Consider the following 23,152-nt stretch of genomic DNA (forward strand, 5'->3'; position numbering starts at 1 on the left):
ACAATTCCTTGACGATGTCCCTGAAGTTATGCAAGGCAACCTTAACTGCATGTTGAACACCACGCGACATCAGGGGGCCTGGACCAGGCGCTTCCAGATATCATGCCAAGCAGTTAGCGAAACCGACTCCAGCGTCTGCAGGACACGTGGCGCAGCCTTTATGGAGAGTGCGCATCAACGCGCGCCAGGGGCGAGAGTGCGAGACGGCTGGGCCTTGTCTAGAGCACCTCCACTCTAGCCAATAGCTCGTCCGACTGCGGGTTGATCCAGTTTCCGGTGGGTTCAGTTAACATGAGCGAACATCTTTCTGTGATGGTCACTCTACGTGTATAGCCCAGTTGCATGAACAACTTGCTGATCCTGTGGATGGAAGTGTCGGTATTACAAGACAATTAATAGCTTGCTGTCGTACGCGCCTAATCAATTTACTTGGCGGTTGGAGTCTCACTTCTCGCTACCACGATGTGGGATGCTCTCAAGTTTTGCTGGCGACATGTGCTTGTTGCTATCAAGAAAATGCAGCCTGTTGGTGAACAACTTGCTGATCCTGTGGATGGAAGTGTCGGTATTACAAGACAATTAATAGCTTGCTGTCGTACGCGCCTAATCAATTTACTTGGCGGTTGGAGTCTCACTTCTCGCTACCACGATGTGGGATGCTCTGAAGTTTTGCTGGCGACATGTGCTTGTTACTATCAAGAAAATGCAGCCTGTTGGTGCTACTACCCAGCTCAACGGTGTCCTGAGCCGCATGTGTGCTATACGCGACAGCGGCGAGCTCACTTTCGCAGTGCGGAAGCACATTGCGGTACTTCGCGTTCCTTAGCATCTCGTCCTCGAGGACAGTCTGTGCGCGGAGCGGTTGGCGGCAGCCTCTAGCAAACCACTCGACGTTATGGCAGAGCTTAATCATGGCCTGGTCCTTTGCAGCGCGACCTTCTGGCAGGCGTCGAGAGCGACACCTTTGCGTCTGGCACTGCATCGTCTGTGCCCGCTCACATTCAGCGCGTCATCATGAAGTATTTTTCGGCCTTACTTTTGACACAAGGCCTCATTCAGCAGAAGAGTTATGAATAAGCTGCTGGCTCCTTCTGTAGACACCTTCCTCTGCTCGCCGAAAACGCATGCACGCTGCTTAGCATGCCAGCAGCGCTTGAAGAGAGTCGCAACGAATTAGGCTCTATGAATGAATCTATTGAGCTAGATGCATATCGACTACTGCTGGGGTTGAATTCAATGTGTGTGGAAGCAACTCACTGTGGAAAGAGGCAGAGAACTATGCCTTTTTAGTTTATCTCACTGTTAATTTTGAATTTGTGTTGACTGAATTCATTCGCAACAGGGGCAAACTAAGCTTTTTTTTAGCAAATTATTTTGATGTTTCCTAACTCTTTGTCGGCAAATTTAATTCTTGCAATTCTATTTTCAATTCCAAAGCCTTCTATCGTTTGCCGGTTCTTTGATTCCGCCTCCCCTCAGCCACCTCGCACCTACGCGTTCTCCGCTTCCTCCTTCGTGACATCATGGAAACTCCTCTTCTTCAATTCACTGTATACGGACAGACAGACGTCGGGTTTTCGTTCGCATGAGCATTCTAATGCTCGCGCATTGATTATTCCGCAGCCATCGACTGCGGCGCCTCTTTCTCTGTTCCATCTTTCAGCCCATCCTTCATCACCTCGCTCACTGTGCAGCCCGGAGGTCCATCGAGAAGTATGACAGTCACTGCGCCTTTCTTTTAGTTTAGCCTTCATCTCCCGACTTCGAGTCTAAGATGCTGTCGCTCCGAAACCACTCTAGTTTAGAGCAGGGCTCCTCGTGTAGCGCAGAATAGAGGTTATGATGCCGTCGTGCCCACCCGCTCCCCCTCTTGGCGGGCGATTATTCTTCTCAACACGAACTAACATCTAAGAGCCAACTACTTGTCGGAGGTCTCCGCGATTACCTACAGGAGTTTGCCATCCTTTACCAGTCCTGTGCGGTACCCGGAAGATCCGTTTCAGCCTCACTGTTGCTCACAAGGGATGTTTAGCTTTAAAAAGATCAACAGCAGAATTTTGGTTGCTCTAGATCAGGCCGAACTTTGGACAGCGTAGAACACAGCTAATTATTCTGTATGCTGCGCCACTTTGCCTGCCTCGTGAATTCATTAACCTCACTCGCTCACTTCATGCAGGAATAAGTTGTGAGCTTCTGCTTATTTCACTATTACAGGGACCTCGTCTCATACCAGGGGAGTGTGGCAGTAATGGCCCCTTTCGCCTTTGCTATTTACGCTGTCACTGGATCCGTTTTTGCGAGCCCTCGCCTGTCACCCGCTAATCTGGTGCTTTCCAAAGCGAGCCACGAGACAGCTATGGTTTGCGCTTATGCGGATGACGTTTCCGACGTCGTCCGTGACATTGACAACTTGCATGCATTCCTTGCCGTCTTGGAAGCTTATGCAGTTTTGTGTGGCACGCAGATAAGCAAAGCAAAGACCCGCGCTATGCGCTTCCAGTCGTTTAATAAAAACTTGCCGGCTGTAGTCACGTTCGTGCAAGCTGTTCGAGTCCTGGGCGTCCTGTTCGAGCGGCGCCATATTTCCAAGCGCACATGAGATTACGTAGATTAGCGCTCAAAAAACCTTGTCAGGGTCGGGTTCTAAGATACTGTTATGAACATAACGATGGACATGGTCGCGCCTTCCGATGAGTAAAAAAATGTTGCTCTTTAAGTTTGTTGCTTTTGTTACTTTTGTTCCTTTTTAAGCCTACTGTAGGAAAGAAATTGGGTGTGTTCTGAATAATAATTGTGAGACAACTGTGGAACATTGGAAGATACCTTTACGAACATATTTCGGGGATTGGTCCATCTTCAATTGCGCAGCGAAATCTTCCTTTTTAAGGTTGTCCGGCACATGCGCCGGCACTTGCGACGATAAATAGCAGAAACCTACATGGGTCTAAGGAGGGATTTGCGAATATATTGAGTATTATGACGCAATCTTTCGATATGCGCAAAAGTGTCATTCACATACAACAACTTTTTGAAAAATTCGCTTGTCCAGTAAATCTGGATATGATTTCGATTGAAAGCGAAACAAAAAAACGCCCGCGCTGAGCGACATATGCGGACTTTAAAGACCCCCAGTCGGCCTAAATAACTCCAAACCGCTCCACTTCAGGGCGCTCAACCCCATTAAATATAGCGTAAATAGTCCTCATTTTCACAATGACTTCTAGGTGACACTTTCAGAAGCGTTTACGTTCTCGGATGCCGAGCCTCCGTCCAACGTAATCTTTGATCTCTCGCAAACCGGGCGCCACTCAATATCGACATATCAACCGACTACCTTTAGCTCGCAAGGTAGATGCCAAGTCCCCAGGCCATTGCTGCAGCCGTTTTTGAGTGCAATGTTTCCATCTTTTCTGTTTGAACGCATTCCCCGTGTTTTGAGTTGTTTCATGCCAGTGATATATCTCTCCTGTCCTAAGAGTATCCGCGGAGCAGTAGTGCGTGCTGATGATGTACAACAGTTTTCACCCTCACCTGTCTCAACCCACAACGTGCTATAGATGCCCATGGCAGTAAGCACCAGACTATGGTTTCTTTTTTCAAGAGACGCTGTCGTGTTCTACTAGCTGCGTGGCTAAGCCGTGTTTTTTTCTAACTTTTTCACGTAAAGCATTATCTTACAAAAGTGAGCGTTGAGTTTCTGGTCTCATGTTCATGCATTCCTTGTGACGCATTAGAGAGTCACCACGAAGTCAGGTATTCATGTCTTTCGACAATAAAAACTCATCAGAGACTCTTTTGCGTTAATACAGAAGATTTCCTTGCGTCATTGGTCATCAACCACTCAAGTGACTTTTCTCGCGGTTAACCCCCGTGCAGAAATATACCACAACAGATCCAGATGTTATTTCACAAGAATTTCTCTCATGCCATTACACGTCAATAACTCCTATATTGTTTTCATGCGTTCCTTTGTGGTACACAAAAAGGCATGCATGATTGAATGCAGCAAGCGCCTTAGGCATTGGGAGGGGGGGGGGGGGGGCTATAATTTACGCTTTTATGACAGTGTCGGCAGGCTGGAAAGAGAGAGGTTGGTTACTTCCCAGTGAAGGTTTTCTTGAAAAAAAAAACAAGGAACATTATGCTTGTCGACAGCTATTGAAACATTACAGGGAAAATTCGAGTTTTTTTGTTCTTTAGTATCCTTTAGAGTTTAGTGTTGTGGAAACTTCATTCGAAATAAGCAGGCAAAATAGAAACTAGATTGCCTTGTGATGTCATAGCCATTGGTTGTGTTCTGGTTCCACATTACTATCCACGCCAATTAGCGATTGTTCTTTTTTTTTCTGAGCGCCTACTTTGGTCAAAACTAACGCCATGATATTTTTAATAAGGAAGGGGCGGGCTTGACGATAATCAGAGGAAATCGGCGTGGCGTTTTTTCACTGGTGCAAGTTCGTGCGTTGCTTGTTTTTTTTTTGTACCCCTTAGAATAAAGAAAAATTAAAGTAAACAGAGATAACGTTCATATGGTCCGCAGAGGAAAAAGAGGCAAGGAAGGCGTGGGGCATGTGTCATTATCACCCGGTATGCTGCAGCCATGTAAGTATCAGAATACTTTCGTATATCGAAGAAACAGACTTAACAGATATTAGCGGTTTGGGGGAGTGCAAGCAGGTTCAGGTGTTTTGATTTGCGTGTAGAATTATCATTTTCACTTACACGCACGTCTTTAGCAATTTAAATCAGTTCTCCGGAATATTCTTGGTCACGCGCATTGTTCCCTTCATCACACTCTCAAAAAATCATCTATTCATCGAAAGAGAGTAGGTACCCGAACAAAAGTGAAAGAATCAATTTCGGCGCATGTAGGAAGGTAAATTATGTGGAGGGCATTTACTCTGGCCACTTCGCGATACGCTTTCATCTACAATGACCATATCAGGCGGTTTGTTTTTCTGTGATAGGGCATAAGTGCTGTCGGAAACCACACTTCTCTCAAACAAATAGTGTCGAGAAACTAATCTTTTTGATACGACCATATGTGCTTAATCTCTGAAGGCATTTTGTACACAACTGCGTACATTGCGAACTCTATTTTTCTTACAGTGCGCTCTACACAGCACTGACTTCTGCGTTTCAAGCGTATTGAGCACTTCATGATCTTGCAATTAGGATGCTTCTTCTTGCCAACCATCGAATGCCGTAAATGATGTGTACTGCACAAAGAAGCGTGATTAGCAACACAGCGTTTGCCATGTTATGGCCGGCAGATTTTGCTACGAAAACAGATGCCATTATTTCTTAACTTCTATCTGCCTCATTAGCACCTTCTACACTCAAATTTATTTCACGAATCTTTTGGTTTAAATTTAATAAATCTCAGTATTCTAATATTGCTCTTTTCGACTCTTTCAACGGTTTCTAAGCAATGCTGAATATGCATGTTAAAATTAAGCATCGAAGTTTTTCGCTGGCAAATAAACGAACTTTCTTCAAATATGGAAATACTATTAAGGGGATAAATTTTTGTTTTCCATCTAAATGATAAATTGCACCTGAAGGGGTTAAGAAGAAAGAAAATTTTACGTCTGCTTTTTCTACTGTAGATTTTTCACAGAGATTTTCGCGCGGCTTCCACCCATGCATTCTTTTTTTCTTTTTCTCCTTTGAGCATTGCTCCTGAGCTTCGTTTTCATTAACCCGCCTTCTTAGAATCTGTATAGCAGCACTGAACTTCACGAGCAAAGTTATGTACGTTCTGTGGGTTTATTGAATGCGCAGAAATGCTGGGGTGATACAGATTTTGTCACGTTTAGCGTTCGATCTCTCATCGACACCAGCAGCATAAAATATAAGGTATGACGAAATCTAGTCTGGTCTGGAATAAAATTATTTTCTAACCAAAGTGTTATCGCCCACCAAAGGTTTGGGTCTATAAATTGTTTGGGTCTATAGCATTGTTCGATACGAACTAAGCTTAATAAGCCCCATTTAAATACGCCTCACAAATCGTTCAAAGCCTATTTCACACGTTGGCGAAAGATTACCTCCATTGCAATTAAGTGTTTTCTTTGTTTACTGAATCACCACTGACTCAAGGTATTGACGTGAAGGGCTGTTTCTTTCCCTGACGACGACGGAAGCCTTTTCCTAGAAGACGTGATGTTCTGCCGATACGACGTCCTCCTCAAGTGCACTGGAAACAGATTTCTTGTTTTCCATGTCCTTCGTGTGCTCTTTTAAATGTATTTCAGAATTCCTACTCTCACCTATGTAAACATGGTCGCCTCCAACGCAGGAAATCTTGTACATAAGCCATGGAATTTTTTTTTTCTTACTTTGTCTTGCACCTGCACCAACAGCATTTCGTCCAATCTTTTTTTTTTTAATTCAGGGGTTAGTAAACACTTGAGTAAAATATTCGTTTATTACCTCTCCTAATAATACTAAGGGCAGCCAACAAGCGCGAACTCTAGATGGCCGACGAGCTCCAACCGCAGAGGGGCTCTTTTCTCCTTCATGGAGTTGTTGGCAGTAAAGAAAAACCTCCCTCTACAGTTTGAAGATGTAGACAGGAAGAGCTTTGCTGTATTTTGTGCCATAACGTATTCTTTTAGGATTAAATTTCTTCATCCACTATAGTGACAATCTTTTTTTCTTCTAGAAGATTTTGTTGAATGTTACGCTGCTGGACAATTTCTTGTCAATTTTTGTCGGGTCTTCTGCCGACGACGTCCGACGTAATGTACCGCAAGAGCAGCTGTTTGAGCATATTTGTAATTAGCCTCGCGTAAATATGAAAGCAAAGTGCTCTATTGAACTCTATTGAGCCCATGTTTTTCTTCGCACTCGACGCTCTGTGCCGACGCAGCTGGTGTTATAATTATAAGTACGTAACGTTGGCACAGATCTTCAAAAAGAAAAAAGTAAATAGTCGGATTGCTTAAGTCCGTTCACTGCCATAAATTGGCGCTTTCGGAAAATGCCTGTTTGCTTCTTTTTATTACTGCACGATTAGCAGCTATCCTCTTGAAGGAAGGGACCATTACTAAAGTCGGAAAGAAAAGCAAGAATCGCGTCGGCAAAGGTTTTTCGGGGGAAAAAAAAGGCACTACGAAGGCAACGAAAAAGAAACCAGCTGAAGAAAGTGGCCGAAAAAGTCAGTCTTTTGAGATCAAAGGCATGGCTCAGCCCCACGCGGTTCGAAGACGAAACCGTAGCCAGCTGGCGGTCGCTCACAAAACAGCGTAGCTGCAAAGTCCCGAAGCAAGCCCCCCGCTCTCGACTTTTTCTACACTATGCTGGAGCGTCCGAAAATGCCAACATTAACTGAAATATGGAGCGAACTTCAGCGTCCGTGCAGGAGGCTTTGACGTTCACAGTGTGTTTACTCTGCTTGATCTGATGCCAAATAAGGAAAACACGAATTCGTGATCCCTGGAAGTTCCCTTCTCCGTCGGTTATTTCTCGCAGCTGGTGCAGCGGTGTGGGCAAGTCCTTTCAAACTTCGTGTAGTTTCTCTTCCACGTTGGCGTCCCACGAGACACAAAAATGTTACGAAAGAAGGTACAGAAGCGCTAAAACGAGTGAATGTAGCCAACAACCACGAGCGCGTGATCGCATGACCTGTGGCGACGGCGGCGGAGGAGGCGAAGAATCCCCATTGCACTTTTCAAGGAGCTTTGTGTGTTGTGTATTTTTCTGTAAGATCGTTTCAGTACAACTAGTTATTCTTTTGTTCCGAGCCCAGCTTCTTTCGATACTGCGAGGCTTTTTATGCACTTCAGAATGGCTACACCACGTACTTTCTAGTAGGTGCCTTAATTTTTGTTCTCTTTTGCGTGGCTGAATCTTCGTGCATGAACTTCTTTAGGCATTGATATCATTTCCAGATTTCCACTCGCCCTATCCTGGAAACGCAGCCTTTCAATACTTTCAAAGATCACACTCAAATCCAGGTTATGTAAACATGCGAGCATACATGCATGCGCGCACGCAATTTGTTCCCCAAAGGGCAGCTTAAAAATGAACACAAATGGCGCGAGACCACAGCAGAAAAACAACCGGGTGTTAGCCGGTTAGCATCTAGCTGGAAGTCACAGTGCATAGAAGGCAAAATGCAGAAAAGGGGTAAATGCTTTCTGCCTAGCCGCGAACTCCAAAGAATGGAGAAAAAAAGAAAGAAATTTAAGGAAGCGGAGAAATTGAAAGAGACACGGCTCGCTGGTGCTCTTGTAGAGGGCATCGTTACTAGATCCAGTTTTGGTGCCTGGTGTTTAGGATCCAAGAAATTGCCCAGCGCATAGTTTTCTCCTGGCACATATTAGGCAATGGTCAAATTCTGATGACACTTGCGCGCCTGTGGTCGACTGTTTTTTTGCAAAACTTTGTGCCAGTATCCTCTTCTTTGTACTTTTTTTCGACCAAACGAAAACTTTTATTGTCATTGGTGTTGCAAAAGTTCTCGTCGATTGTGGTAATCCGTGCGCAGGAGGCTCCACTGAAGGACCCAAATGAGTAGTTGGTGCTTTGTAGAATTCTGTGATAATAAATGTGAGCGAATAGCGACGTTTATACCTTCTTGAAGTGTCGGTCATGCACTCTTTTTCTATCTAAGTAAAGCAGCAAATAATCCTAGTCGGTTTATATTTAACTTCATTGGTGCGCTACTCTTTTTTATATCCTCTTCATACGTTATTAGACGAGCTTTCGACAAGGCATCCGAGCAAAAAATAGCATCAGGTAATGATTTTTATGATATCTACATGACGCAACACGAAGTGTGGCATATGATGGAAGCGAGAGTTGTGCGTGTGGCTTCTACTCCACAAGAATATTCTTTTTTTGACAGCGATGTGTAACTTTATTTTTCTCATCAGTGGAAGCAGGTACCCAATTGCAATGAGTGATCTTCTGGATTCACAGGTGGGCTAAGCGCTATCGAATTTAGTCTTGTTGCCAGCAACGCGAACATCTCTTCTCGATGTATGAAGAAAAGTAAAAAATGAGCTGGAAATTAACTTCAGTAAGAAATTTTTGTTTAGGTTTCATCAGTCCCTGGTGTTCATGCTTTGGATTACTGGTAATTGCTGAAGGCTGGTGCTTAACCCTAACAGAGATCATCTAGTGCAAATCCGTGTCTGAAAAATTATATATAGGGAAGGTCGACCTTCATTACAGCTGCACATATAATGAAAAAAAAAGTAACTATGCTATCGTTAAGAAAAGATCACGATGAGTTTTGGCGGCGGTGACCAGCATGGTACTCACTGACAGCACTTGGTGTGACAATAAATTCGAGTGCTACGGGTTCCTACTTTTTTGTTCAAAACTTTACGACACGGCCACGACCATAGGTGTATTGTGGTCAGCCACTGTGCAGAGACACAGCGATCACTGCCATTCGATTGCTCCGAAACAAATACAAAGTGCGAGAAAAATTTACACTTTCACTTTCGGATGTTTGTTGAAGCTTTTCATAGCCACCATACAAAATAAAGGCTCCTATACTACCTTGTGATAAACAAACAAGCGCACTTCAGAATAGAAAACCAACAAACCCAACCAGCTGTACTCGTAATAACGAGGTTGCTGCAATTAGATTACACCGTATTTCTCACATTTACCATATTCCTAGATGACAGTGGCGTTCCATTTGGTGGCGGCCACATTATTTGCACCCTGAGACGACTCTAGAAAGGTTTGTTTTTATATTTCAATGCTTACGCTGACTCGCCCACTCTTGCAGGAACGTTCAAGACTATTTTTGTTCTTTTATTGGTGTTCTACGTCGCAAAGTGACTCAAGCTACGAGGAATGTCTTAGTGAAGGGCAGCGGAAATTTCGACCACCTGGGGTTCTTTAGCGTGCATTGACATTCCACAGTGCACGGTCCTCTAGAATTCCGCCTCCATCGGAATTCGACCGCCGTAGTCGGGATCGAACCCGAGTATTTCGAGTCAGCAGCCGAGTTCCCTAACCACTTAGCCACCACGGCATCTTGCTGAATGGTTCTGGAACACTCACCTTCTCATGACTGATCCAAAGATGTCCTTGCTGAAGTGCCTCATGGAGTCATTTCCGGTCTTTTTTTCGGCATCGCGTTGCGGCAAAGAATACCGCGCTGACTCATTTCCTGGCCGCTGATGCCTAACTATTTCAACCGGCAAATATTTGCAACGAAACATCGGGCATGGTTCTCAAAAAACATTACCTTCACATGCCGCACAACATGTAGGCCGTGATATTTACTGTGCAGCATACGTAAAAAAATACGATTGAAAACATAGCTCAGCTGGCGGTGGAACGCGAGCCAGATACTAATCTTTCATTTGTGCCCTATTTTGGTATGAAGAAAAAATATGCACCTTTGCATCACAGACGCACGAAGAGCACATGCGTGCTCCGAGAAGGAGCCTAAGAAGATTAAAGACGTCTCTAAAATGGTGATGTATAAAAAAAGATCGGAACTACATACCAATACCTACACACAGCTATCAAGCCGTTTTGTCTGGTCTCTCCGAAAAAACGCCAGAAGCTTTTCTAACCCATGGCATTAGAGTAAGTTTGAAGGGTTCGTAACTACAATTTCCTCGCGGCAACCCCCCTCCTTTCGTTCGCACTGCTTTCTGTTTGCTTTATAAGGTGCAATGCCCTTCTATGCGGATGATTCAAGTCACGTACTTTATTCGCCAAATCTTGCGTTGGCAGTCGAACGCGGACTGTCTTTCCTTTCAACATGCTGCACTGCAATCATTTGTTCACCATTGATGCGGTTTGCGAGGACTTGTACACTTCTTCTAACCCAAGTTTTAATGGTCGTAGGATCAGCGCCATATCGATGATCTAGGCTATCGATCTTGCTTATTTCCTCAATTCTTTAGAAGAGAACGGAAGCTCTGAACAAATGCACCTTTTATTTGGCACGTTTAGGGTTTCAGACAGAACTATTGTAGTATAAGTCTGAAAATTGAGCGTAATGTTTGGGTTGCGGTCACAAAGCTATTCTTACCCGGCTCATGCACTGCTTCTCAAAGCCGCAATAATGAAGTTCTTCTCCGCAGCTTAAAAAGTTTGTTCTTTACGCTTAACGTCCCAAGACGACTTAGGCAATGAGGGATGCCGTAGTGTAAAGCCTCGAATAATTTTTACAACCTGCGATTCATTAACGTGCAATGACATCACACAGTGCATGGTCCTGCAGCATTAGAAGATCGCGCACAGGCTTTGTTCGAGCAGTGCCCCAATTTTTTTTTTTTGTTGCGATACATTGAAGACTGCTTCTGCATAAAAAAAACTCCTTAGCTGCTTCCACGGACCACTTGAACAACCGAGAAGTTTACATTCCGTTCACTGTCGAGGAGGAGGCTGTTGGACGTCGTCTTTTTAGGAGGTCTTGATAAAGCGACGTGGCGACCGCCTTTCGTTGAAAGGTCTTATTCAGAAAGCACACCTAGAAAAGTCGGTACCATCCTTTTAGTTCTGTTTATAGAGCAGGCCAGTAGCGTTCTGACACTGCTTATCCTGTCCGACGTGCTAAAAAAATCTCCAGGCCTGAAGATCACGCTTCGGACTTACGCCAAGTGCGAAGAGAGCTCAACAAGTGCGGCTATCCTAAGCACTTCGTAGATTCTGTTCTACGATGCTCATCACTCCCTTCAGAACCGGTTGGTCCTCGTCGCCGAGCCCGAGCCTCCATGCGCTATGTACTTGGGGCAAGCTAGTATTTAGAGCCTGCTTTGCACAATTAGAACGTGCATGTCGCTCACGTTGCAGCGTGCAAGCAGGGGCATGACTTCCAGTATGCTAAGTACTGGCTAAATAACAAGTTTTCTGGCGTCCTCTATAAAAATTTCTGCCGTATTGTTGCACAGAGAAAACGCTGGGAACTTCGAAAGACAACTGAGGAATCTCAAGAACTAGATATAAATACGACTGCATTCAAGGAGCTTGTGGAACAGTAGAAGCCGCGACACATAAGATCGCCCGGGAAGAAGCAACTATTATCGGAAGAGAAAAGAATTCGCGGTTGCGCAGATTTCTAGAGTCCCTCAGAATTCAGACAAGGGAAAAAAACCTAACTACCGACAACGGTAATCTTCCATGTGCACCCAGGAACTCAAGATACCGGGGCCTATTAAAGCGACGCACTTAATCTTCATGCTTCAAGCTTTCTGTTCAGTGAAGAAGACATCCGTGGGGAAGCCGAAACGTTTAATATTTTATCGAGAATCTCTGGTGGCAATTAGGCCGAGTCAAATTTCTTTGCAATCAGGCTCACCAAACGAGAGCATCTCCTTTATCCGCAGTGGGGCCGTAAACAGTGACACCCCCTTAGCTAGCTTCTACGTTCCCCCAGGGCTCCTTTTCGTCCCGATTTTCAGCACATAATTTTGTTCACCAGGCACAGAAAGGAGCTACGTTGCAAGTAAACAGAATAACAACAACATGGTTCGTTGCCCAGCTAGCAGATCTATTCAGAGGCGCTTCCACCACTTCAGAGTCACGTCAGTGGATGACGCTTCCGTCTTCACAACTCCCCACATCCAGTGCGCGGCACACGTTTATTGGGTAGTGAGATCCGCCCTGCGCCAGCACCATGAGCGGCTGATTGCTTTCCGGCACCACTTTTGGCCCCCTAGGCTTTCAACGAGTGGACTGTTGATCCGTGATGCCTAACCGCTTTCTGCCCTTGCGCACTACAGCTACGCTGCTTTTGACGGGTACCGTCATCAAAGTAATCCCGGCCAAGGACCTCCTACTGCTAAAACTTTATTTGAAGTTTGATCTTGATGTGGAACTTCTTATCTATTGCGCGAAAAGAATGAACCACTTTGAAGTTCATTTGCTCACCATAGATTGGGCTTCACAAGCTTGATTTCATTACCCTTTTACCGAGATTACGTGGACTCCATATAAATTCTATGGTGTGTTTACAATAAACTGATTGTTCTCATTGAAAAAACCAAATGGCTTTGGCGCATTTTTTTCTTTGCACACTCGGTGTTTGCGCTCCCGGCTGAACCTTTGTGGTTAGCAGGCAGGAATTTAATGTTCTTAACCAACCATGTGTGAGATCCTTTTTGATCATTCTCTCTGGGACGCTGTGTGACAGGCTTAGCAAAAGGAGTTTTAAAAGAACTATATAAAACTGTTCTCTCTATTTTGTCTCATTATGCACTGGAGGATTAGAGTTCGATGAGAATTAGCATTTCGAATGAAGCAGAGACGTCCCATCTTCTTATATTTCTTGTCCTTTCTTATGAATTTGGGGAATTTTATGTCTACCCTGAACTGTTTTTCCATGCTTTATCGCAGAAGCGCCGTCTTTGGCTCTAACGTGCCCCATAGACTAACACATTCACTGCGGCAGTGATTTTTCCGGGCCCTAATCGCTGTGTGTCATGGCCCTCCAGCGCATCAACATTAGATTCCTGGGGTGTGGCTTTTCTCACCAGTGTACCTCCGGCGAAGTCAACTTATTGGAACTGACACCCGTTGGCTATAGGCACCTGGCATGTTTGTTTTTGTAGGCTTTTTGAAAAATCTGAAGGGCCGCACGGCCACATAGCGCCACTCAGTATTTGTGTCGCACAGGAGAAGTACACGACGTGACCCGCCTGTGACCCACGACTCACTGAACACGTTAAATACAGAGAATCTCCACGCGCTGCCTCCCGCGAACTCCCGATAACTTAATTGCTCTCTTCGCTCCTCCTTTAATGCCACCCCTGTGCGGTGGCAATCGGAGCACCGGATATTCATGACAATGAAGAACTGCTAGTGGAGTGTTTCTTGAACAAGGAATGTGTGCGAAAAATAACAAGTTGTCTGTAATTATGCATACATGTCTTGCTCGAATTCTTTTCATCAATCTATCGAAAAGCTAAAACAACTGATTAGCTGCGCTCAAATCTGTCATTGGGGAGTAGCGTAATCGTCGGAAATGTTTTTAGACGAAGGCTCAGTAATACTTGCGAAACCAATGCGCTGTCTGAGCTTGACACGAAGGGAATCTGGACCTAAGTTATTCATTTGGCTATTTGTAAAAAAAAGCTGCGCTTGGCATGGAAAATTACAAAAATAAATAAAATAACAAGTAAGAAAACCTCAATGAAGTACACTTTAACATGCAAATATAAATTTCTGAAAGCAGCAACAGCAATTATAAAGCTTGACATATGTCAGAAAAGGCTTTAAAAAGAGAGAGAAATAAAAGTGCCCTGCAGTATGCACTCGTAAGTTTTCCTTCACCATTAAAGTTCGTAAAAACGCCGCAAATCCTAGGAAGCAGCATTTGACACCCATAACACCGCATAATACGTTCTGCAGTAGCGTATCAAAAAGAGAACAAGTTTGAATTATTATGCAGAACGCGAGCGTAAGGAAACAACTGACAGAGTGGAAAAATTCTGTAGAAGTAGAGAGCGTTGTACGGTCTAGAAATCCAGTTAGCCGGATAAGAAAGCTTCCTGCGTTGCCCATATAGATACTTTGAGCCGGCATAATGTTTTTCCCTGACCGGAAAGTGCAATTTGAACACTTTCACCTTTGACTGTGCATAATTTCAATGTCCCTACTCTGCTAGCTCCGCCAGTGGTTGTGATGCATCGCAATGAAGTGGGCTGACGAGAAGTGCATAGCTCTGTTGAAGAATGACAAGGTGGGTCTTAAGTAGTTGGTAACTGCTTCGTTTAAGCGTACTTGAAATGGGACATCATTTGCTTATTAAATCATTTTTACAAATACCTCTGAAGGTCTTCTCTGCAATGTTAGCAGAGAAGCGGTGCTTCAAAATAAATTTAGCAATACAGCAAGAAGTGACGAATATGGAGACAAAAATCTTAAATCAAGCTAGAAAAAAAAAACAAGTTATGGGCAAGCTGCAACACTGCAACGATGAATATTACGTCATAAGGCACGTAAGCCTGGATGCAGCTCTTCCGCTGGTCTTCAAGGGCTGGCGTGGTGCTATATTTTTTTCTTTTTGCGGTGAAAGAAAATGCTTGAATTTTATTATCGCTTGCAAGTTTCAGGAAAAGCAGGATTGTAAGAAAAAAATTGCAGAAATAAATTCAGAGAATGGGAACGCTCATCCATCGAAAGCGGTGTTCAATGGTGCATGAAGTACCCACGAAGACTTCGGTATAAATGGCCCGTTCTGTGTTTCATGCCTCATTTGGCTAAATCGACTACTACACTGTTTTATTTTTCTGGTAAAAACGACATATAGAACAATGTAGGGTTCCTTCAGAGGGATCACCTTTAACCCAGCATGTGCCTCTCACTTGAATGGAATGGACATAGAAGGTGCACCTCTATGTTCTGCCCCTATGTCAGAATGGTCCTACGCAAGTAGGCATAAAAGCTCCACTAAACACACATCTATCCATTCTGCTTCACTGCGAAATGTTTTCTACTACGCTCCTTATTTTTTTAGCGTGGGATATGTCTGGCGTCTAGATTTAAAAAAAAAGTGATTTCTGTGCACGATGAGCGGCGGACAGTGCGTGCTTTTATCACAGTTAATACCACTCTTTGTTTTTATGAAAATAGGCAAAGTGCATGCTTTGGACACAGATCTCTCCTACTAACAATGACTTCTTTTGTGGAACACTTATTCAAAGTGTCCGTGCAGCCTAACCATTATGGCAGTAATAAGAAAGGCTTCTCCTGGCAGTAGACTAGCAGCTGGCTCGGCATTGTTATCGCAACCCCCCCCACCCACCACACTAATTTCTGCTCTCCCCGCCGCGGTGGCTGAGTGGTTACGGCTCTCGGCTGCTGGCCCGAAAGACGCGGGTTCGATCCTGGCAGTGGCGGCCGAATTTCGATGGAGGCAAAATTCTAGAGGCCCGTGTACTGTACGATGTCGGTGCACGTTAAAGAACCCCAGGTGGTCGAAATTTCCGGAGCCCTTCACTACGGCGTCTCTCATAGCCTCAGTCACTTTGGGACGTTAAACCCCAATAAACCAAACCAATCTTCTGCGCACTAAAGGCAGGCGGCGACGCCGGTGTTTTCTTCGGTAACGTAGGGCGTCATGGCGTCAAGAGTGGTCATGGCCTCCCTGCCATGGACGAGCCTAAAAGGCGTCATCTGTTTGGTCTCCTGCTCTGCGGTGTTTTAGGCGAAGACGACGTAAGGCAGGATGACGTCCCACGTCTTGTGTTCTGCATCCACATGCATAACGACCATGTCAGGCGCTCCGTTCAGGCGCCCCGTCAGTCCGTTGACCTGCGGATGGTAAGCACTTGTTCTCCGGTGGCTTACTTGGCTGTTGCTCAAAATGGCTTTCGTCCATTCCGCCGTGAACGCTGTTCCTCTGTCCAGGTTGAGCACGTCGGGGGCGCCATGGCGCAGAAGAATACACTCCACACACACAAAAAAAGTTGGCGACTTTTGCTGCTGCTCCGTTCAGTAAGGCTTTTGCCTCAGCGTAGCGGGTCAGGTAGTCGCTCGCCATTCTGAACCACATATTTCCACTTTGACTTCGGGAAAAAGCCAAGCATGTCTTTGGCGATTTACTGAAATGGCCTTGAGGTGGTTCAATAGGGTTAAGGAATCCTGCTGGTCATGTGGGAAAGGTCTTTCGTCGCTGACAGCCTCGGCCGGTTTTGTTCAACATCGGCGGAAAGTCGGGGCCTCTAGCACTTGTCTTCAATGCGGCCGAGGGTGCGAGAAAACCCGAGATGTCCAGCTTTCAGCTCGTCATGTGAAACCTGTAGAACTTCTTCGTCGAGCCTTGCAGGTACCAGATGGAGGTAGGCGGTTTTGTTCGCTGCGAAATTCTTCTTCACGAGGATATCATTCTGTACACAGAAGGAAAATAATCATCGCTTGAATGAGGCGGGGGGTGAAGAAATATTGCCTACCATGTACTCGATGAGGCGTTTTAGGTCGGGGTCCGAGGGTTGCTGCTGTGCAAAAGAAATGGAGCTGGTGGGCTCATCGTCGCCCGGCGGTGGTACATCTGCATGGGCCTGTGACAGGCAGTCGTTGTCAGAGTGCTTGCGTCCGGGCTTGTGAACGACGGTGGCATCAAACTCCTGGAGGCGCAGGCTCCATCGACCGAGGTGGCCTGAGGGGTCCAGAAGATCCGCCTTTGAAAAGAGAACAAAAAAACTCTACAAAGATTCGAGGCACTATATTTTCATTCCTGTAGTTGCCTGTGCTCGCGTTTCTTGAGATGGTATCAGTATATCGTGGGTTGTGGCCACACTTGGATTCATTTTGGCATGTACCTCCTATCGCATCAAGAATGAAGATTCAAGACCATTCTCTTTGCTGTTGCATAGCCCTTGTAAGATTACAGCAGCCAGAGGCCGAGACGGTAGAGGGTTGTAGCCTAGCCCTCCAGCGTCGTAGGGGCTTGGGGAATAGCCTGTGACGTATAAGGGTAATGGAATGCTTGGTGTACATCCAGCACCGAGTTCAGGAAAGAATATAACCTGAATGCAAACCGTACCGAGCTCGCATGTTGCGCAGCTTGCCTTTTGCAGCTCATTTGCATCTCGCAATCCTCTCGCAGAGTTTTGCTGCTGCAGTTTTCACATTCCTGGACATAAGCCGTTTCCCTGTAACAAGAGCCTTTTGTCAGGAAGAGACGCTTGGATATCCGGTAATGCCTCTGGCGGGATGTTTTGTGTTGGAAGCATTTCTCCGACTTAACCGAAACAAAGCCGAGCCCTGCAGCAAATGCTGTCATATTGCTACCCGCAGCTTATGTAGACGCCAGGGTTTTCTCAGGGAAACCGATGTTACGATGTTATTTTCTCTGCCTTATCGTGACCTGGCAAAGGCGAAATGTGGGAAATAGACCTTCTTCTCTGGCTTGTTTAGTTTTCCACCTACATGGCCCGATGCGCAAGAGAAGGAGAGTTCTAGGCCAATTTGTTTTTCCGTTCACACTGAAATAACGAAGCAGGAGCTGTCACCTGGAGGATTGTGAAAAATATATGCTGTCTCTTTTTGAATAAATTGAATCTGAGGGTATGTGTGAACAATCTATGGAAAAAATACCCGTTGTGGAAATGTGACAGTGTCAGAACGCGCTTTTTTCTCGGAGCAAAAGCATTTGCGCCGACACTCTTACGTCAACACAAAGAATAGCCAGCTGCATTTCTTCGAAAGTTGAATAAACAGAATTTTCTTTCGCATTGGGTAAGAGGGATCGCAACCACAAATTCTTAGAAGACGCGCCTGCAACCTGTATTCGGATTTCTTCGGGAGAAGATAACTTTTGCTTGTTGTTCAAGTGCACAAACCAGTAAAAGGCTTTAGACAATGATGAAAGCAGTCCTTTCACTGTACGAACGTGAAAACGGCGGGTATGGAAACTAAGGGAACAGAGAAATTAAACTCACGAAAGGGTGATTTTTTTACTCTCCCCTATTTATTTTCTGGATGCCCTACAAGCTACAACCTTGTATCTACATGTCCGAAATATCTCAATCCAGGACTTTTTGTGCCAACACTTTCAGCTTCTCGACATATTTCATGAAACAAAGACCACTGTGCTTAAAAGAAATCTTGTACAACAAACACATAACAGAAGGCTGAAAACCTCAGTATATGACGCGCGGGCTACCCTAAAAAATGTCACGATGCGCCAGTACAAATAATTTGTAGGTTTAACGCAAAGATTAAAGGCGCACCTCGTATCAAGTTGGAACAAAACATTTCTCAATACCACATGCACTTCCTAGCTGGCGTGTACTGCTGCAAAAAGATAGTAAATCAATGATGCTTTATTCTTTTTTTTTTCAGTATATAGAATTTATAAGTTTACGAAGTTGTGGACAGCAAAGAAACAACGTGGATATGTTTTACATTGTTCATTTTTCGTGCAATTTTGGTTATCAAACTATTGCAAAAACACACCCGTCCCAATGACTTATGCCAATGTTGGTTCACATGCTTACCCAAAGACCGCTAGATGACAATTTCGCCGCTTAGGCAGCTGCCCAACGCAGGAGCAGTGCCAGAATTACCTGGTGCTCAGAGATGTCAGTGAAGTGTAAAGTACCCTGTGTGCCGAAAATATTTCCTTCGCACTTTGTTATGGCGTCTGTCCTAATACACATGCAGTTTCTGGGGGGCCATTTCCCCCCAGTGCCAACATGCAAACGTGCGAAAAGCGAGGAACACACCATTAGTCATGCTGTTGCGGATAATTTGCGATTAATAAAATCGAAAAGTAATGACGCGAAAATGTGGGATGAAGAGGAGAGCAAAAAAACGAAGACGCAACTTTTACCGCCCTATTCGAGTACGTAACCTCATTCTGAATAGGACAATACAAAAGCCCCTGAGCCAACGCAACGGTCGCTTCTAACTGGTAGGACACCGCAAAGAGAGAAATGATTGCAAAAAGTCCCCGTTTTCTGCCTGTAATTATTATGTCTTTGATGTTGACACCCATCTATTTTTACGTCCATCGAAAGGAGAACCCTTTTGCAGAATATCAAAACTCCTTCTACAACTTTTACAGATTTAAAAACAACCATAAATCATCTTCTCTCTTACCAGTCCTAACACAGGTCGCATAAGCGCTTTCTAAAAATATTTCGTCGTCACCTTCCGCCACGGTAGCGAAAACAAATTCCCTTTTCGATTAAAAGAAGCGGGCTGTTTCTTGCATGCCTCGTTCTTATGTTTTGCAAAAGCATTGATTCGGCAACATATCGGCGAAAAGCCTTTCACCCCAACACCTAGCACGTTCTGAAGCTGTACTCTTCCGACAACGCATGCTCTTCACAAAATCTGCTCGGCCATACTCTTGGCTTAGTAGGTTTAATACATTCAAGAGGAGGAAACGTATATTTGCGGTTGTCCACTATGGTGCAGCTCCTACATCGCTGTTTTGAAATGAACGGAAGAACATATCAGCTTCGCACTTAGCTCCTTGTGAATATCGTCTTATACAGCTGGGAAAGGTAAAGAATATCAGCCAGTAGCTCGACTTTTTGCCTTCCTTCATTCTGAGGTCACGACAAATCTGAACAAACAACATGGATTCTGACAAGGCAAAACAAACCAAAAAAAGCGCTTGGCTTGTATATCAGCCAGTGATCTCACTATGGCATTATTTTAGGTAGAGAAACCGGGCTCTAACACCGCTTTATTTGGTTGATGTGAGGTATGGACATTCTAGGAGGATAATGTCCCACAGGCGACATTAGCGAATATCCAAGCGCTGCTGCCCGACAAAAGGCTTTTGTTGCATTCAGGGGCTTAAGTTCTTGGACGGGAAAACCGCTGGTCCGAAAAAACCTGCAAGGATTAAAAGCTGTGTGCTGCGGACAGCTTCGTATGGTTTGCATACACCAAGTCATTCCTTTCGGACCTAAGTCGACAGGTAGGCTCAAATGTTTCATCTCCTCCACACGTCACTGGTTAATCCCCGGCTGCGGTGGTGCCACTGCTCTATGTCACCTATGCTGCCGAAGCCAAGTAGCACAGGCCGTGGCCTGCACCGCGGTACTAACAGCCAGATGCACCCCATAAGTTAAGTCGCGGGCTCTGTTAACGACCGTCTAGGCCTCAGCTGGCGGGCGATATCACTTTAGCTTTTGTCTTGTCAAAAATCATCTCGCTTAGTAACGGTCCACCGGCAACAACCAGCCAGCACAACAAGCTGAAATGTTGTTTACTTGGCAGGGGGAGAGTTCTATAAGACCGACATCCGAAAGCTGGTTACTGCAATAAGCAAATGCGTTGAAGACTGAATGGTTTATTTGTTATGATTACTTGGGACGAAAAGCTTTCTCCAAAAAATAATTGCACAGCCTTGCTGCTCTGCGCATCGTTATTTTATGGACACGCCTCGTGTTACGTAATTTAAGCACCACTCATTTACCCCATAAATTATTGGTAGAAATGAAATTTGCGCCTGAAAGGAAACAAAGTAAAGCTCTCCTAGGTTCTGCCACTCGCTCTCAACTTTGCTGTGAACCAGACTGTTGCTTGGGAGTAAATTAATACCAGCGAACGTCTGCAACACCATCGCAGTTGTAGGTAAGCCTAATAAGCTGCAAGAAAAGTTATGAGTCTATAGCCTATGGGAAAGGGGGCCTAGGGTCATTATTTTTCTTTTGGCTTGAACACTGCTTTGAGGTTATATTTCACTTTTAAATAGATCAATTCGTAGAGTGATAGCTAGCGTTCATTTCAGTGAAGGTTCTTTTCTGATTAGAAGTTAAAGCATGTAGCGGCATTAGTTGGTGCACGATACTAGATCAAAAGACAGGCGCGTAAAACTGCATACAGCCACATGGCATACGAAAGAGCGGTCTTCCCGTGTATTAAAATCTCTGAGACTTGGGATCAGTTGGTGCTCTTTCAAACTAAGCAGGAACTACCCAGCGGCCTTTACAAGGTGCCGAATAACAAACTTCTTGACGAAGCACAATCGTTAGAAAAAAAATTCACAGGTCATGCGCCTCAGACAGCAATATGCGAGACGTAATAGTTCGGGGAGTGGTTGGCACATGCATTTTCTATTAGCGGATCAATAAAGTTAGTCTTTTTAGAGACGATGAAGATATAGTGCTTAATACAAGCGCGGAATGCGTTCGGAATTTCGATGCCTACGTGAAACAGCAAATACTCACACATTAAAACTATGCCGTAGGTACCACCTAGCGCTGTGTCTGATTGTAAAGAGGAAAAAAATTTTCCGGGCTCAGCCGGGATTTGAACCCGGGACCTCTCGCACCCGAAGCGAGAATCATACACCTAGACCACTGAGCCGGACCACTGGGGAATGTCCCCAGCGCCTTTAGTTATTAAACTTGCTTTCTCGTGAGCCTTTACTTATTATCTATGAAGTATTGAATTTTCGCAAAATGCTCCAGTGCATTTGAATTGCTCTGTGGAAGGCTGCCTTTTCTGCGCTGATACGCTTCCGGCGCACATTCAATTCCTTCATTGCACTTATCTCACTTTCTTGAAGTCCGATGCCCAAGCGGTGAATGGCTCGTATAAAAAGGAGGGTGCTTGTTTTTTAATGCAAGAGCATTTAGGTTGTCATCTCACAAAAGTTCCCGGCTTTTCAAATTTTCTGATTGGTCAAGAGACGTGGCGTGATCTTGTGACGTCAACACAAACTTTCCACCGGATTGTTGCCAAACCGCCCACCATTGCCAAATTCAAAGAACTTTCCACCTTCCCACCGTGGAGACGCGCGTGAGCCTTACGGGAGCTCGTGAAGGGCAACCTGGGTGTCGCAAGCATCACCGGTGGCTGTATTTCAAATAGCCTCCTGCCCGGCAACAAACGCATCGCTTGTCCGCGGCACCACAGTGCTGCTAGTGGTATATGACTCCCGCGATACATTAATGCAATTGAGAGGGTCAAGACGTCTTCAATACCACCTGAACACCAACGAACCAACCAAAAGGCACTGACAAATTTGAAAATATGAGTGACCGAAAAATTGTCATTCAGCCCACCCTTCAAAAATTCCAGTAGACCGCCAAAATTTTGGATGCAAGCGCACCCTAAAAAATGCATTTAGGTTTATTATCGAGAATTAATTGGTTATTTGAGGTGGAAATAATAGGCCGGGTTAGTATGAACCAATATATTGCCACGTATCATTGTAGTGTTTGTTCGTTCACGCTCAAGGCTGCAGGAAAGGGCTGTTATCATTTTTGTTCCTGACGCGAGAAGCGACCGGACTAATCTCGATTGTTCACAGCCATGAACAGCTTCGCCTACGTGTTTCTAGATTACTCTAGATGATCTCGACCTGTTATCTCGAAGTTTCCTAGCCGGCTTTAAATTGAACGATGCCACGAGCAGCGGGCATTCGTAGTTCGACGACCGACGAGCACGTTTGTTGCTTACGCCGCCGCCGAGTGATTCAGTTATTTTGCGGGCGCAAGTCAGCCCAAATAAAGAGCTTCGTTTCCAAGACTGGCTGGTGTCTTCCTGACCACTGGACTGCCGTCACTACAACGTGACATCTGGTGGAGGTGCTGTGTAGCCTCCCATGTTCCGGACACCCCCTACAAGCCGTGACGCCAGCCCTCTGAGTCATCAACCGCAGGACCTGAGTCCAGTCCACCGCGCTAGCCGACGCCTTCAAGGGGACGCACCAGAGTTCGGGAATCTCCCGGACCCTACCCGGAAGCGGAAGCCAGCC

General features: G+C 45.2%; 1 non-coding gene across 1 annotated transcript; it reads right to left on the bottom strand.

Moving 5' to 3' along the window:
- Positions 1–21,684: 21,684 nt before the first annotated feature.
- Positions 21,685–21,756, bottom strand: TRNAP-CGG (transfer RNA proline (anticodon CGG)). Its single transcript has one exon. It is a non-coding gene; the product is annotated as a tRNA-Pro (tRNA).
- Positions 21,757–23,152: the final 1,396 nt, after the last annotated feature.

The sequence above is a fragment of the Amblyomma mixtum genome, chromosome 1, assembly GCF_055824585.1.
Source record: "Amblyomma mixtum isolate Tamu chromosome 1, ASM5582458v1, whole genome shotgun sequence".
NCBI lineage: Eukaryota > Metazoa > Arthropoda > Arachnida > Ixodida > Ixodidae > Amblyomma > Amblyomma mixtum.